Raw genomic sequence first — 18,514 nt, forward strand, 5'->3', positions numbered from 1 at the left:
GTGGGGGGGCAGTTGCAATTGTAAGGCACTTGGGGGAGGGTCCTTGGCTAGCAAGTCTCTGTGAAAGTCTGGATGGATTTTCATGGATGCTGGCAGCTTTAAGTGATAAGATACTGGATTTATCTGCTGTACCACAGTGAAGGGGCCCACAAACTTAGAGTCCAACTTCTTGGAGGGTCTGGTAGAGGTCAAAAACTTGGTAGAGAGCCACACTTTGTCTCCTACCGCAATCGCTGGCCCTTCCTGTCTGTGAGCATCTGCAGCCCTCTTGTAAGCAGTCTTTGCCCTGTTCAGCTGCTCCTTTAACAACTCCTGTGTGGCTTGTTGCTCTTTAAGAAAATCAGCCGCAGCTGGAATAGCTCCCTGCTGGGAAGAGGTGGGCAACACCCAAGGGTTAACCCCGTAGAGTGCTTGGAAAGGAGACATCTTGGTAGAGGACTGTACAGAATTATTATATGTAAATTCTGCCATGGGGAGTAGGGCTGGCCAATTGTCTTGCTGATAAGTGGTGTAACACCTGAGATACTGCTGTAACCATTGGTTAATTTTCTCAGCTTTCCCGTTACTAGCCGGATGATGAGACGATGATAGGTGGATCTGGACCCCTAATGACTGGAAAAGCGCCCTCCAGAACCTGGAAGTGAACTGAGGGCCTCTGTCACTCACCAAGTGATTTACCATGCCTCTATACCTAAAAACATGGTCCATGAACAACTGCGCTATGGCTTGTGCAGATGGGAGGCCCTTGCATGGAATAAAATGAGCCATTTTTGTGAAAAGGTCCACCACCACTAGTATGGAAGTCAGCCCCTGGACCGGGGGTAAATCAGTGATGAAATCCATGGAGATGGTATCCCAAGGCTGACTGGGGATGGGTAGGGGTTGCAAGAGTCCTGTGGGCTTCCCTGAGAGAGGCTTGGCTCGTCTACAGGTATGACAGGAAGCCACGTAGCCCTTTATGTCTGCAGTCATCTTAGGCCACCAGTAGTCTCTCAGAGCTCTATGGAGAGTTTTGAAAACACCTCTGTGGCCTGCTGTTTGATGGTCATGACAAAGTCTTGGTACCTCTTCCCTCTATGAGGGGGAAATGTATAATCGCCCGCTATGCCAGAGGATTCCTGCCTCCACATTGAATGGTGAGGCAGTGTCTTGTGGGTCCCTCTGGAGGTCATCCATCCTGGCCCTGGCATACGGGTCTTGTTGCTGCTGAGCTCTGACTCTTGTAAATAGGTCCTCTGCTTGTCTGCCTGCTGCTAAATCTCTGTTTGGTTCCCCCTCATAGACTGATCAAAGTTGTGAGGTTGTAATATAGTAGCCTGTACCTCCTGGTGAGTGGCGGGGGTTGTCTGAATGGATCGAGACAGGGCATCTGCCAAACAGTTTTGCGCCCCGGGAACATAAGAAATAACAAAATTGAAATGGGAGAAAAACTGGCTCCATCTGATTTGGCGTGGGGTGAGAGATCTGGTGTTTTGTAGAAGCTGTAAATTCTTGTGATCGGTGCAAACTTTCACAGGAAAGGCTGCTGCCAATTGTTGGATGGCTTGCTGAATTTCCTGGTTTTCCGAAGACATTTTCCAAATGTCTCTCCTTTATTTTTCTTTGTTCCTCCCTCTTTCAATGGGAGTAAGAGTTTGTTAGGATTGATGTCCTAACAGTCAGAATTCATGCTGAGACAAGGAGTAGGTCTCTAGTGTTTATTACTGCTACATAAAACAGAATAACTGAAGAAGCGTGGGAAAAGCCCAGTCAGATAAACCCCAAAAGTTAAGGTGGGTCTGATCTGTGTCTCTTTGAATGACTGCTTAATTCCTCAGTACTACGCATGCGTTTTTCCCCCTGGATAGAGGCCCCTTCTAGCTCGCCATCACTACTCATGACAGTGCTGGTTGTCACCTTTAAAGCCCTTCATGGCTTGGGGCCAGGTTACCTAAGGGACCGCCTTCTCCCTGTCATGAGTACTCATGGCAAGCAGGAGGAGGCCCCCATCCAGGGTGGAAAACACATGCGTAGTACTGAGGAATTAAGCAGCTATTCAAAGAGACACAGATCAGACCTGCCTTAGCTTTTGGGGTTTATATGTCTGGGTTTTTCCCACGCTTCTTCAGTTTGTTAGGATTCTGTTTATGTAGCAGTAATAAACACTAGAGAACTACTCCTCATCTCAGTGTGTGTCTCACTGTTAGGACACTCCCAGTTGTTTCTGCCCGTCCAATTTGATCTAGTAGGTTGGGTATGCTGCGGGTCCCATCAGCCAGGGAGTGTTGGCTGGTGGGAACTAGAAGGCGGGCCTTCTCCTCCATAGCGCCTGCCCTCTGGAACATCTCCCTCCAGAAATTAGGATGTCCCCGACCCTGCTGGCCTTTCGTAAGGCCGTGAAGACCTGGCTTTGTGCCTGGGCCTGGGGCCTTGAGCGTGTGGATGGTCCCGTCTCTTGGCTGTATTAACATCCATGCATTGCTCACTTGGCAGCCATGTATATTTATTTTGTATTTATTTTATATTTTAACTGTTTTAATTGTAACTGTTTTAATTGTTTTATAGTTTTATTGTTGTAAGCCGCTCAGAGTCACTCGCTGAGATGGGTGGCTATAGAAATCAGATAAATAAATAAGTAAATAAATATTAGTACTTTGGGTGGGAAATAGCTGAAGCTTCTTCTGAAGATCAGCTCCATTGTGGTTGGATTCTTATTTCATGGCGATCAAAATGTTTTTTGGGGTGGGTGAGCTTAACACCCTCTGGAACATCTTGCCCCCGGAAGTGAGGTTAGCCCCATTGCTCCTAGCCTTCTGGAGGAATTTGAAGACCTGGCTCTGCCACTGGGCTTGGGGCAGGAAGGAGAATAGTCATATGTGGGGTTGGCTAGTGCCTTGAAGTGCCCCTCCTATGCAAGGACTGAATGAGATCACAGCCATCTGGCCTTTATTTATACTTAGTAGCTATGTGTAATTGTTTTATAGTGCACTTTTATACTGGAATTTTATTATATTTTATTTTATTATATATTTATTGTTTTTTTTATTATTTTGTTGTAAACTGCCCAGAGTCCCTCTGGCGGGAGGAGATGGGCAGTTACAAATTTGATCAAATAAATAAATAAATAAATAACTCATCAACGCAGCCAATTATGTTTTATTCAGCAAACCATGATTAAGCAAGCTGTGGCTTAATTTGATATGAGAACCTAGTCAATAATATCAATGTAATTATCTATATATCAACTTAGAAGTAGTTCCCAATTGAATGTCAAAACAATCCTGCATGATATTCCTAGATCAGACGTAGACACAAAAATCAGAATCCTTTATTTATTTTTGATAAAATGAATTACCATACTGACTACTTTCACACAATACTCTAAACCCAAGCCAGTCAAAAGGCATAATTGTTCAGCGCTATGTGTGAATCCTGCTGTTGGAGTTTATTCATTAGGATTGATGGCTTAATGTAATGTGTGAATCAACAAACCAGCATTAAAACAAACCATGGCTTTGGCTTGGTGCAACGTGTGAACTCTCCAGACTCTCCCAAAGGACAAGGATAAGGAAGAAAGTAAAAAAGATGAATTGGAAGTTTTATGAATAAAAAACACCACCAAGGCTGGAGGGTTAATCTCTGATTACTTTTATTTTAACATCCTGACAATTCCACTGAGAGATGCAATTTGTGAAACATGGAAAAATGCAACAGGAATTGAGGTTGTCTTTCCAGAGAAGCAAATGTCTGCAAACAGTGGTCTCATACAGACCAAAATATGTTGGTCTAGTTCAACGGTGATTGCGACATTTGAATGACAAGTTTTGACAACAATAATTAAAGCAACACGTTATATAAATATACTAGCCAAACTCTGATAGGATGTGCATGTACATAAATATAGATTGATTGGAACTCAAGTGTGAGAAGGCTCTATTTTGAGATAAATTATTTTTGGATGGATCAATTGTTTTGGAATGTGAAATGACGGCTGTGAAAACCTAGATAACGTTACTCTATTAACCAACTTTATTGTTCTGCTTTAAGCAAAATCATTGGTTTAGTGCCACCACGGTCAATGGAATATATTCATCACTACCCACCTAAATCTCCTTGACTTCAAGGGAAATACACTGGAGTTAAGCAAAGTTGCATTCAGCCTCGGGGAGAGAGAGGAAATGGGGCAAAGAAATGAACAGGGGCAGGACATAAACAACATTCCCTTTAATTCCACATTAATGGAATGAAAACTTACTTACATTAAATGCAATTAACACTTCCCATTTAGCTAATAATTTTTCCTTTTTATCCTTGAAGAGCATTAAAAAAATTACCAGTGCATGGAAACTTTGGGAAGAGTTAAGAGCTGCAACAGAGATATATGAGATTTTGCGGCGTACATTTCTTTATTTGCAACCATAATCCTATTTCTCTGCCTTCACAGTTCAAAAATGGGGTCAGAGTAAGTCATTTTCTCCTTGCTCTCTAGTTGCAAAGGATGAAGGAGAGTGGTGGGGGAAGAGTTTGGTCTGGTCTGATTCTTAAGCAAACCAACTGAATTGGCACTTCCTTGACTAAAATGCTGACTGGAACACAGTTAAGCATGCCCTCTTCTGAATTTTGTAATATAGTTCTCAGCTCAATACATATGCATCTTAGAAAAAAATATGCATGCTACAGAACACTGAATACAAAATATGCAACTTTTGTGCAGCTGTGTATGCAAATACATGGTGATTTTGGTTGGGGGAGGATTTTTAAAAAAATGATGTGGAAATTAAATAGAGTGGTTATTACTGAACATGTACAAAATTGAGACAATCAGAAGATCAACCGATCCACCCAAACGTATGCATCACAACCTCACAATCGAGATAACTACAGTTCGTTTATTCGTTTGAAGAATGCTTGCTTTTTAATAATGGTTTCTTGAAATGAGTGTGAAATGACCCCAACCCAACCCTCCTTAAAGCATTTGCCAGCTACCTTTGACTTAACTAGGAGAGAATTTTCACAGCAAAGATGCCAAGGATACATGGAAAGAAGAAAGTCATTTGCGGGCCGAGGTCCTTCCTATCCAGACTAAAAGCCAGGCGTCGCAACGATGCAAGAGCACTATTGGCTTCAGAACACTTAATACTTTTAAATGAGTATGTTAAAGCCCCGAAGAAGAAGGACTGATCTGGTTTAATCTTGCAGACCGATGCAGAGGCACAACCTTTTGCAGCAAACGGGATTTGTGTGGTGTGGCCTAAGGCAGAAGGAAACAAGGAATTATTTTGTGGGCTTGTTAAAAGTATTTCTACTTTGTTTTTTCACCCAATGAATGAGAGGTTTTTAAACTAAGGGCAGAGGCATCAACGGGGGTGGAGTAGAGAAATCAAGCTGGTGGCCACAACCACATGCGGAAATAAAGGACAGAGCTTTGATCAGGTGGTCACAGCTGCCCATCACACCTTTTTCACATTTCTGGTCAATGATCGTTATAAAGTTTTGATTTGGCTTGTCTTTTTTGGACCCTCCACCCACCCACAAAGCAGGTACATTCTTCAGCAGGTACATTCTTCACCTTTTTTTAAAGGTCTATAATGAAGTGGTTGTCTGATTCCCTGACTATCTACAATATCTTCTACTCAGATTTGAAGTACAAGTCTATAGTCTATTGCATAATGTCAAATTGATTCATATTTTTTTTTCTTTCACAGTCCAGACATCTGAAACACTGAAACCAATGTGGTATAAATAGTCTATCAATCTCACCCAAAATGTTCCTAGTGATTTATGAGTACAAACACCCTTCTTGAAATACCAAAGGTAGAATAAGAATAAGAATAAAAGAATAAGAAAAAAAGGTAGTGGTTAAGGTGCTGGGCTAGAAACCAGGAGACTGAGAGTTCCAGGCCTGCCTTGGGCATGAAAGCCGGCTGGGTGACCTTGGGCCAGTCCCTCTCTCTCAGCCCAAGAGCCAATCAAGCGTGGTATGAGAGTTCTAGTCCCGCCTTAGGCATGAAAGCCGGCTGGGTGACCTTGGGCCAGTCCCTCTCTCTCAGCCCAAGAGCCAATCAAGCGTGGTATGAGAGTTCTAGTCCCGCCTTAGGCCTGAAAGCCGGCTGGGTGGCCTTGGGCCAGTCACTCTCTCTCAGCCCAAGAGCCAATCAGGCGTGGTATGAGAGTTCTAGTCCCGCCTTAGGCATGAAAGCCGGCTGGGTGACCTTGGGCCAGTCCCTTCTCTCAGCCGAGCCCACCTCACAGGGTTGTGGTTGTGGGGAAAATAGGAGGAGGAAGGAGTATTAGGTATGTTCCCCACCTTTAGTTATTTGTAAAAATAATAAAGGTGGGATAAAAATTAAATAATTAAATAATTAAATAATACAGCTGTGGATTAACAAAACAGAAGTCATCATTTATTATTAGAAGATAAGGCTGTCTTGAACATTTTCTTCTTTCTTCCCAATAACAGCAGTACATGAAAAGTATGGCAGCAACAGTCATTAAAAACTATATGCTGTCTAGAATAACTTTGTATTTAAAAATTAAATCGAACATGGAATTTAATTTTAATTGGAAACCATTGTTCAACTACAATTTTATACATGGAATTGTGCCACATCCAAAACTGAGGTTTTAGAATTCATATCTTAACTTGATATAAAATTTATTTTACTTTATTAATTTAATGCAATACAGTATTTACTATCCCTAGTCTTTGGTTAATGACTTGAATTGATGATTCCAAATGATTCCCCTTCCAAGTATTAACCAAGACTGAGGATGCTTAACTTTCAGGCCAGGTCACCTAGCTGTCCCTGAAGTGGCCTGATTTTTCTTAGTATTTCATTATTATTGAACATTATTCAATATTAATCTTAATATTTTAAAAAATATTTTAAAATGGCATGTTGCAAAATAAAGTGCCAGCTGCCAGCCTGATTCCCCCCATCCAAAAAAATGGCTGCAAATGGGATTTGTGCTGTTTTAAAAAATAAAAATGTGGGATGTGAGCATCTTTGTCTGGAAATGTGCAAGCCTGCTCAGAAAAAAAGGCAAAGATAAGCTATGGTGGAAGGGAATACTGTGCAGGTTTGGATGGAAGGAAAGGCAGAGGAGATTCTAATAAACTGAAGTTTTGGGAATGGTTTTGACCTGGTGCTAGCTGTTTGGAGATTGGCCGTTTCCCCACTGGTAGGCCATGCTAATCTTCTCTGTATCGTTCCAATTTTAGTATATGTGCTGCCGAAGCACATATGCTAAATATATGCATTTATGTATTTATATTATATATTTATATATTTATATAATATACTAAATATAACATATACAGTTGACTGTAGGGGTGATGGTTTGATACGAATCTGTATTACAGTTTTACTTGTATCTGGGCTGGGTGACCTTGGGCCAGTCCCTCTCTCTCAGCCCAAGAGCCAATCAGGCGTGGATGAGAGTTCTAGTCCTGCCTTAGGCTTGAAAGCTGGCTGGGTGACCTTGGGCCAGTCCCTCTCTCTCAGCCCAATGCACCTCACAGGGTTGTTGTTGTGGTGGAAATAGGAGGAGGAAAGAGGATTAGGTATATTCCCCGCCTTGAGTTATTTATAAAATAACTGAGTTTTGAGTTGTTTATAAAAATAATAAAGGTGGGATATAAAATTAAGTAAATAAATGAATACTTGTATCTACTTGTTTTTACATGTATGTTTATAATGGCTTTTTATTTTATTTTATTTCATACTTGATATGGTCAAAAGACTAAAACAATAAAGTACATATCTCACTGGTAGGCACATGCCTCCATGCCTGTGGCGCATTCCCTAAGTACCTCCACCACTGAGCTGAGCAGCCTTTTCACAAATGAAGCCTCTGACAGAGGTTGGCTTAGTATAGCTAAAAGCAAAGGAGGTTTAAAAGAGGAATGATAAAGCAAGCTTACCAGAGATTACTCCATTAACTTCAGTGCAGTTCTGTAAATCACCCAGGCAAAGCACAGTTCCATCCTCCTCGCAGTTATTATATCCAGGTCTGTAACATTTCGGGCAATACTTCCCATTTTCAAAACTTCGAATGGGAGGGTCTGGAAGTCACAGAACAAGTTCATGTAGCAAAATAATCAACATAAAGTGACTGTCAAGACAAACAGTTTATTTTGCCTTTCCCAGACTTTTCACTCCTGGGGAATCTGCTAAACCATAGAATCATTGGATTTCCAACCATTTTGTCTTTCTGATATTTGGATATCCCTTGGGTTCTGCTCCCTTTCAGTTCCAGAAGGAATTCCAGGAAGTTCCCTGACCCAAAGGGAAAATCTTTGATTCTGCCTCAAAAATAAGAAAATATATTCCTATAATGCATAATCACCATTTCTAGATCTCAAAAGACTTTTTAAAAATTGTCAAATGAGAAATTTCACATTAAAAAAAAAACTCATTCTAAAGGGTATTTAGGGTATTTTGCTTGCCATATTTATGTGACATAAGTTTTTTGGTTGGTATGTTTAGTGAAGGCAGACTGAAACTGGGCCGTGCCAGCTGGGATTAATGTTGAAACATCTGGAAGTCACCACTCTGCCTAGTTTAGAAGAGAAAACTTTTGGAGACCAGTGTTGGCCTGGGCACTCTAGGTTACTCCTTCAGCCAAGATTTTACCTGTTTATTTTACCTGCTGATTTTGTAGATGAGATTTCAGTTAGAGGTGGCCAGGCCTTTTACTTCTGGTCTTTTGACAACCATACAAGGGATCTAGATCTTCTCTTCCCAATGTATCTAAGACCATCCCATTACCTCTCCTTTTGCAAATTAGGAAAGGAATAGATTTGCCCATGCATTTTGAGATGTTCTAGATGTAAGCTTCAAAGACTAAAAAGATGTCACTTCTTTCCATCGGAATTTTCCCATACATAGATTTCTTTTTTCAACCATTCCAAAAGGAAAAGTACCAGAACCAAAATCAGACTCAAAAGTTGTTTACATACCTTCATACTGAGCTGTGCATGCTGATGTTTTGCAAACTTCAGAACTAAAGCCCAAAAATCGTTCGTTTCCAAAATCAAAATAGAAGGAGCCAGTCAAATTATTTTTAGGTTCTGCACACTTTCTGGAGTTTCCTCTACTTGGTTGTTCTAGTTGGGAAAATATAATGATTAGGAAATATAATCAATTGAGCATCACATGGCTCTGTCTTACAACCAATTCTATCAATGGAATCAGCCAGATGTAATCATCTGCAGCTCCAAAGCTCCAGGTAGCTTTTAGATCCCTTGTTTGTGGCCTTGTGACCCTTAGACCCACCCACCCCCCGCTCTCCCAGCTGACCCTGACCCCTGAAAACTGATGGCCCAAATTCTGACTATTCTGAAGTTGGAGAGAGATGAAATGATTAAAACCACTACTACAGGATCCCTGACAGATGGCCATCCAATCTCTACTGAAAGATGTCTATCAAAGGAGAGCCCACCACCTACTGAAACAGTTTTTGAATTGGTGAATAGTTCCTACCTTTAGGAAATGTTTCCTGACATCCACCAAAACTCTACTTCCTAATTCAAATCCATTATTTCTTGTCCTGTTTTTTGGAACAACTCTAAAATTTCTGCCTTGTCTTCTACAAGACCGCTCTTCAGATACCTGAAAACAGTTATCATGTCTCCCCAACCTTCTCTTCTCCAGGCCTAATCACACCCATCTCCTCCAACTATTCCTCATAAATTTTTCCTTCCAGCCCCTTTGCTGTCCTCTGTCCTCCAGCTTGTCAATGTTCTTCCTAAAATGTGGTACCCAGAATTGGACACAATACTCTACATGTGATTGGACCAATCTTAAATACAAAGGAATGAAATGGACCTTGACGGTAAAAAGGATGCCTATCCCTGTCAAATGGCATGTGCTGGTATCTCCCTGTGAACATAGGCTTGGAATGATGACTAAGAGAACAGTTGGTGATACCATGGAATGTTTAAAGAGATTGTGAACACCTGTATGAAATCTGAACGTTGGAACTTGGATTATCCACCAGATTTTACACGTCTTTGAATGTTAAAATGCAAATCATGCCCAGTGAAATGTATCAAAATATGGATCTCAATTTGTAACTTAGGAGTGATTGTACACTTAAATTTCAATGTATATTAAAAAAAGAAATTTAAATATATATATTGAAGAACCTAGAGGTAGCCTACAAGGTAAGAGCTGCAAAGGAAACTATGATTCCCTTTAATAAACTGTTTTTCTACAGTGAGTTAAGGCTATTAGCCTCATCAAGGTGCAGCAGCAATGCAATTTGCTTTATCATGTTATTTAGCGTTGCTCCAACAGCCTTGTCTGGCAGTTGCAATGACTGAAAGATCCAGAACCACATATGAGTAGTCTTTGGCTGTTATTAGAAGTGTTGGATGATACTTAAGGAGTGATGCAGAGTGAAAAAGCTTTGCTATTTAGGAACAGGGATCATGAAGGACAGGCCTCATGAAGTTGCTGTGAAGCAAAGCACTCCTACTCTGCATACAGTAGTCTAAATATACACTATGCCTAGCTTGCATTCACTCAATACACTAAGTCATAACATAGCTTGAGCATATTGCCATTGCCATTGGAAATCCATGGTTTATATCTTAGCCCAACATGAAGAAAGCCAACTGTAGATGATTCAGGAAACCATATTTAAACAAATTCTACCTTTATGCTATGTGTGAATCCAGACAGGCAAAGACCACCAGTACAGCGGTCTTTGCAGTCCTTTACAGCTAGGAAAAATGAAGGGAATTAGGATTGGGAATACCTGATTTTAAATTGTATTTTGCAGCCTGCTGTTTAGTTTGGATGAAAGAGTGGCTGCTTTTGAGAAGTAAAAGGATGTTAGAATTAGAAGAACACAACCTAAGGTTTGGGTGGCATGGCTTTTTATGGTATGATGAAATTAAAGTTAATGTAGACTTTAAAAATCATTATATTAGGAATGCCATATTATGAATATGGAATAGATACAAACCCAGGCTATGCTCCAAAATACTTTTCTTGGCCTTGGCTCAAGAAGTGTTTTATAGAAAAGAAACAGCGGGCAAAATAAAATGGTTAACATATCAAGATTTGCTAGTACAGGAAAATGGAGAGCTTAAGATGAAATCGAGAGAACAATTGACTGCAGAGGGATTTAGTTTTCAATGGTTCTCATATGTACAATTAAGAGAAAGATTTAATACAGATAAAAACACCAGGAATAGAACATTATAAAATGAAATTTGAAATGTATGTACAAATATATGCACAAATGATGAACATGTGATTGCCAAAATGTATAAACTTCTGCTGAGATTTGAAATGGAAGAAGAACAAGTCAATGAATGTATGATAAAATGGGCTAAGAGCTTTGGTTATAACATTCAAATGGATCAATGGGAGAAAATGTGGTTAAAAGGTCTGAATTTCCCCACAGTGGAAAAATGGATAGTTAAATTAATGGAATTGGCTCCAATGGCGGTTAACAGCATTGATAAGAGAAAATACTGTGTCTGGATTTGTTTCTATTTTCCAACCACTTTTGGATTATTTGCTTGTGTCTGAAGAAAAGTGTTGATTTTGGGTTTTGATGATTAACTGGTTAGATTTTATAGAAATAATGTTATTATGGTTTAATTAATGATATTATATCTGTATCATATGCATTTATACCTGTATTTGAGAAAGTCGGAAGTCACTCTTTTTTTCTGTTTTCTGTCTAATTTTGCACTCTTATAATTTTTCTTTTTTCTTTAGTTCTGTATTCTATCTTATCTGTATTCTATATTTTGTATTTTAACTGTACTTTGAAACTCAGTGAAGTTCTTTATATATATATAAAAGGTTTGAATTACACATTGTCTTATAACTTAAAAGAGGTTTTTAATAAAATGATGTACTGATGTCACCAGAGAAATTGTCTAAGATGTATAAAGGTACTTCAAATTACTGTTGGAAATGTGAAAAGCACAAAGGGATGTTTTACTACGCATGGTGGACTTGCAAAAAAGTGAAAAAATACTGGATACAGATATATACGATGATGCAGAGAATTTTAAAATTTTATATTCAGTTGAAACCAGAGCTTTTTTTTTTTACTATGACTTATGGATAGCCTAACCCTAACCCTAACCCTAAAGGGATGCGGTGGCGCTGCGGGTTAAACCGCTGAGCTGCTGAGCTTGCTGATCGGAAGGTCGGTGGTTCGAATCCGCGTGACGGGGCGAGCTCCCGTTGCTAGTCCCAGCTCCTGCCAACCTAGCAGTTCGAAAACACGCCAATGTGAGTAGATTAATAGGTACCGCTTTGGCGGGCAGGTAACGGCGTTCCGTGTAGTCATGCCGGCCACATGACCACGGAAGTGTCTACGGACAAACGCCGGCTCTTCAGCTTTGAAACGGAGATGAGCACCGCCCCCTAGAGTCGGACACGACTGGACTTAATGTCACGGGAAACCTTTACCTTTACCTTATGGATAGCCAACTAGAAAAGACCCATGGATGATTAGTTTTATATATGGTGGCTGCAGTGAGGCTACTATATGCACAAAGATGGAAAAATACAGAAATACCCACAATGGAGGAATGAACTGTGAAGATGGTAGAACTTGCTGAAATGGCTAAATTGACTTGTCTGATTAGGGAAAGAACAACTACTACTTTTATAAAAGACTGGAACACTTTGTGGGCTTTTTGCTGACAATGGACAAAAATGAATTGGTGATCTCAGGATTTACTGATTAAAAAGGGTTGTTTATGAGAAGAAGGGAACCATGGTATGTAATTTGGAGGGGTGGAAATGGTAATAATCATGTTTGTAGCTGCTGCAAAGAAGACCAGAAGTTGCTTCTTTAGATATCTTTCTTTTTTTCCCCCTTAGTCTTTTAATGTTTCTCACTCTTTCTTTTATCTTTTCACATGTTATTCTTCTACTTTTTTCTTCATTTTTGTGTAGTTTTTTTAATCTTGCACAAAATTCTTTTTCAATAAAAATTACATACACACACAGAATAAGAGACAAAGATTTATTTATATTTATATATATATATATATATATATATATATATATATACACACATACATACATACATACATATATATATATATATACACACATACACTTACACTTACACACACACACACACAGTATATATCAGAACAGATTATGGTGAAAAGCGAAGACACACTGTATATCAGTGTTTCTCAAATTTGGCAACTTTAAGACCTCTGGACGGAATTCTGAGAGTTGAAATCCACGTGTTTTAAAGCTGCCAAGTTTGAGAAACACTGCTTTATTTGAAACCAAAATGGCCCAAAGATTTGTCCATATCTTCACCCAAGTACAACATCATAGAAAAGGTGAACATGAAAATCAAACCACTTACCTGTTGACAAATTGGTGAAAGATGAAACACTTAAGCACACTGACTGATTTGTCTTACAGGTGATTTCCGTACAAGAACTGAAATTTTCTGTTTCACAGCATTCTAGAGAGAGGAATAAGGATTTTTTTAAAAAGTAACCAAATTTGAGATTCCTTCAGATTTCAATTGTGTTATTATGCTATAAATACAGCTTAATACTGAAGAGGACTCTTGGACCCATAAATATGCTTCAATTAAGTTTTCCAAGGCCTCCAACAGCCAGTAGATACTTTCCTCCAGATTAAAATGGCCTGGATCTACTTTGCACGTTCACACCCAAGAAAGCTTGATTTTTAGATCAAATGACCTCTCTCTCTCTCTCTTTCTCTCTCTCTCTCTCACACACACACACACACACACAAAATTTGGATCCCTGTACATCAATGCAAACTTCTACATTTCAGAAAAACACATGCACATGAAGATGTGAAAAGTCCTGGCCATTTTGTGTTTTCCACTGTTGTAAAACGATTACCTTCTGTTCAGCTGTTAGGTTATATTGCTTTAGAGACAGTTCTTACCAGAGGGTTCTAAAGCTGACAGAGGTCACAGTGGATCAGTCTGGGAAACTGACAGCTAAATTTGTAAGGAGGCTAAAGGAAAGGATCTATTTGGTGAAAGAAGAAACTGGAGAGGGCCGAGGGAATGGCCTTGAAGGACAGGAGGCAAAGCCACTACCAAGAGAGTGGTCAGATAAGAGGCCTCTGAGCCCAGGCCACGAAAGTAATTTGAAAAACGTCTCAGACAAGCCCCTCCCAGGGAGTGGTGGCACTCTGGAAGCAGTGGGATGGGTAGCATTAAGGAGGTTCCTTCCAAACGCCCTGAGCAAAGCCAGACGAGCAGAAAACAAGGGAGTTTAAGGCAACCTTGGATCTAGGGAAGCTTTTTCTAGTCCTCTTCCATTTTTATTCTTCCCAACCCAGCAGAATGTTGGAAAGAAATTTTGTAAATGGCTCATGATAAACCCCTGAACACAGAGAGGAAGATAACCATGTTTGGTGTGGAGTGAGAAGCCATCAAAAGGAAATTCAAGTCCAAAGCTGGACCACATCAGGTGAAAGGCTGCAGAGCAAAAAAACAAACAAACCCCTAAATAAATAAATAAAATTCCCTCTGTATATCCAATGGGAGAGACAATTGGGCACCTACACAGGCACTTGTGCTTTTTAGTGTACACATACCCACAAACACATACAGACATTATCCTGGGGGTGGGGAGCAGAAACATATGCACAGATGAACACACCTGATTGAATTATATATGCATATAGCTTTCTTTAAAACAAGCCAAGTCAAACCATATACTAACCCCTAAGTAGCAATAACATAAGAAAGGATCATAACCATCTGCCTGGATTCTGACTGGGTTCAACATTTAATTTGAATTCCATTGATTTGCATTTTTCTCCATAGGAAAAGTTTCTGCCTAACCCAGTGAGGATGACTGATATTATGAAATGCTCTGGCTGCCAATGCTGTACTCTGTACAGTTCAGAGGTCTAACTCAATCCACATTTCCACACGTAGCAGTTTTGATCCCAGATACTCTGCTGCCTGAACTACCACCTAATGCTGATGGATCAGGGTATCCAATTCTACCTTCCTTTCTTCCCCATCCTTCCATAAGGCCACCTGAAGCTGGTCACCTTAGTCTGCTGCCTTGCAGAGCGTATTTGGTTGGTGCAACCTGAGATAGTTCCAAAGAGGGATAAAGAACTTCCTAATTCAAAACTTAGGATCTCTGGTAGAAAACAGCTACAACTGCATCAGAAGAAGTGAAAATTCATCCAAAGAACCCCACATACTTATTTGTCCTGAAGACCTTTCCACAGAAAGAAGGATGATGGTGAAGATGACGAGCACAAAGGGAGCCATCGAGATGCCGTTCAGGTCAGCCTGAGTTCTCTGAGATGGATATATTATCTGGGTGAGGTATTTATAAACAGGGAGTGGCTTATCACCCTATGCCTCTTGCCAATAAAGGATGGTAAGGTGCAGAATATATTTTTCCTCTTAATGGCATTTATACCATCCAAGGACGTCATAATGGGTGAAGTCAGCTTACATCCTTGACGCAATTTTGTGCAACCGTGAAGTGTTACAAGGACAGACCCATTACAAGATTTCCCTGTCAAGGGAGGGGTAGAAAATTCCCAGGGAGCTGGAGGGTGGGGGTGGTATGGGGTGGGGGTGGTGTCCCTTCCTAGGATGGTGGGCCATGGGAGACACATCTGTGAAGGATAATTTTTTTCCAGCAACTCCGGATAGCTACACCTGGCCACCATTTTAATATTCCCCAATGCTACAGTAGGTGAATTGTATAAAATTTGTTCAAGTCCTAGATCTTCCAGCCCAGAATTGCTTAGAGAAAGAAATATAAAAAGGGTAATGCAGACATTGTTGAAACTCCAGGAGCTGCGTGAAATACAAATGCTGTTTTCAGTTTGGGCTGGCATGAGCTTGAAATCTGCTCCAAGCTGTACGTACACACAGACCTCTATACACAATGGTTGGATTCACACAACACACAATCACTTTGTTGTTGTATTAACCCACCCACCCCAGAAAAATCCCTAAGCAAGGTTCAAATTAAGCAGTTGAATATGCTATGTAAATTCAACCACTAGTTTAAGTGACCTCATTATGTATGTGCATGAACCCCTGTGTTGAAACGTCAGGGCAGAATGGATGGATTCACACAATTTGCTAAGCCCTAATCCCGGATTATCAAAATTCTTTTCCAGAATGTGTGTGGCAAAAATGATTTGGGGTCAGCTTGAGGATAAACACCCATGAAGTTTGGGTTGCTCATGTATTTATGATTTATATGGCTGCCCATCTCACATAAAGTAACTCTGGGTGGCCAACACAATAAAAAATCAATGCCGTAATAATATGCAAAAAACTAACATCTACTGCAACTAAGGGAGTTTTCAGACAGAATTAAAACATTCATGACCCCAAAGTATCTGGGAATATTGCCTTTTTCCTGCTCTTGGGACAATAGACTAACACATTTTTAAAAATGGAATAGAAAGAAGCATTTTCATGTGTCATGTGGTATCTAGCCTTCTGTATTAGGACTAGTTTATTCAGAGTTCTTGCTTAGAGACAAAAAGAATGGTATTTATAGATGAATGAGACTCTTTTTCAAAACTCCATCAGTTGGGAAAAAGTGCTTCCAAGGGGCTTACAAACACCCATAAATCGTTTTTAGGGATTTCTGAGTGACCACTCCCATTGTGACAGCCATTTTAATGAGTGAACTTGCACACGATAGCCATTTTGTAAGAATATCCATTGCATTCTCTTGGAATTTCGTAAGTATGGCCTGACCCAAAAGATCTTCTGGTCTATCTAGGAAGGGAAAAGGAGATTCGTTTTGTTTGCTGCTGTCAGTTGGAAACCCTGTTTCTCTAGACCAGTGTTTCTCAGCAACTTTAAGATGTTTGGACTTCAACTCCCATGCTAGCTGGGGAATTCTGGGAGTTGATGTCCACACAACTTAAAGTTGCCAAGGTTGAGAAATATTGCCCTAGATTTTGGATGGCTTGTTAATATGTTTTCTACTACAGATTAAGGTTACTATGGTAACTAATCATTTTGGCAGGGTGAAGAGGTTGAATTTAATTGTCCCCTTTTCAATTGTTAATTTTTGCACCTGGGGGGAAGAACTTGCCTGGACTTGTTTTTGTTTCCGTTTCCCTTCTATGTAGGCATGTAGAGAGTTAAGCAGCTCTCACTGAGAGCCTGTAAATATGTTTGCTTTCTGTAAGTAAAATTATTTTTATAGAAATGCCTGGTGTGTGACTTTTCTGATCTCTCCTGGGCCAAAGGCTTTCCTAGCAATCTGCCAAAATGGCTCTCCCCTGTAAATTTTCGGATTGCTTCTTGCCAGTGAATCTATCAGTTGACTGCTCTTAGTTGCAATAAACTGCATGAATAGATCCAGTGAAAGTTGGTTGTGGGGCATATCTCAAGAAACAATGAGGGTGTCAATAGGACTTGGCTCTTGAGTTCATGATTTCTGGATCCATTTTCCCTTGTTGTAAGCCCAGGAGAGACGGAACTGAATAAATTATCTACTTCCTGATCATCCCAGCCTTTAGACTATTTCAGTCCATTTGCCCATTAATCACAAAGGGCATTTCTCACAAACTGAGGCATAGTGCTTCCACCCATCCTTGAGTCATCAGAAAAGCATCCCAGAATGAAATGTGCTGTCCTGTTGCCAGTCTTTATCCTGCCTCTGATTTCTTCAGTTCCCATCTATTATCAGTCCCTTGACTCCCCTCCAAGGTAGAGCGAAACCAACTCTGCCTGCCTTGAGCTCATGGATGGTGTTGGAATAAGGATTAAAGACTATTTTAATTGTGGTATAGCTAAGGATGACTTAAGCCTTTTTCACTCATGGCCAGGGGGTGGGTAGCGGGCAACAGGAGAAAAAAAGAGGAGACTTTGCGGATTTATTTGTCCTTGCAAGTGGAGAAGGTCCTATCTTCCAGTCATCCAACCACCAATGGACAGATAACACAATAAGGAGGATAGGTAAAGGTAAAGGTTTCCCTTGACATAAAGTCCAGTTGTGTCTGACTCTAGGGGGCGGTGCTCATCTCCGTTTCTAAGCCGAAGAGCCGGCGTTTGTCCGTAGACATTTCCTCCGTGGTCATGTGGCCGGCATGACGACACGGAACGCCGTTACCTTCCCGCCGAAGCGGTACCTATTGATCTACTCACATTTGCATGTTTTCAAACTGCTAGGTGAGCAGGAGCTGGGACTAGCAACGGGAGCTCACCCCGTTGCGTGGATTCGAACCGCTGACCTTTCGATTGGCGAGCTCAGCAGCGCAGCGGTTTAACCCGCAGCGCCACCGTGTCCCCTAATAAGGAGGATAGGGTACTCCTAAAAACCATCACACATAAAATTGTTGCCAAATGAACTGATGGACACATCCACAAAGTTCGTTTGGCAACAATTTTATGTGTGATGGTTTTTAATTTGCTTTAATAGCGCAACCCACCTTGAAATGACCTCAGTTATGGACAACTTGTTTATCTAGATAGAACAACTTCAAAGTCCACTTAGTGGACTTTCTAGGATACCAGAAACCAGATTTATCCATCTGGAGCA

At 40.5% G+C, this 18,514-nt stretch overlaps 1 pseudogene; it reads right to left on the reverse strand.

Moving 5' to 3' along the window:
• Positions 1-7,164: 7,164 nt before the first annotated feature.
• On the reverse strand, positions 7,165-7,221 carry LOC134503757 (U6 spliceosomal RNA; annotated as a pseudogene).
• Positions 7,222-18,514: the final 11,293 nt, after the last annotated feature.

This window comes from Candoia aspera, chromosome 10 (assembly GCF_035149785.1).
Source record: "Candoia aspera isolate rCanAsp1 chromosome 10, rCanAsp1.hap2, whole genome shotgun sequence".
Lineage (NCBI taxonomy): Eukaryota > Metazoa > Chordata > Lepidosauria > Squamata > Boidae > Candoia > Candoia aspera.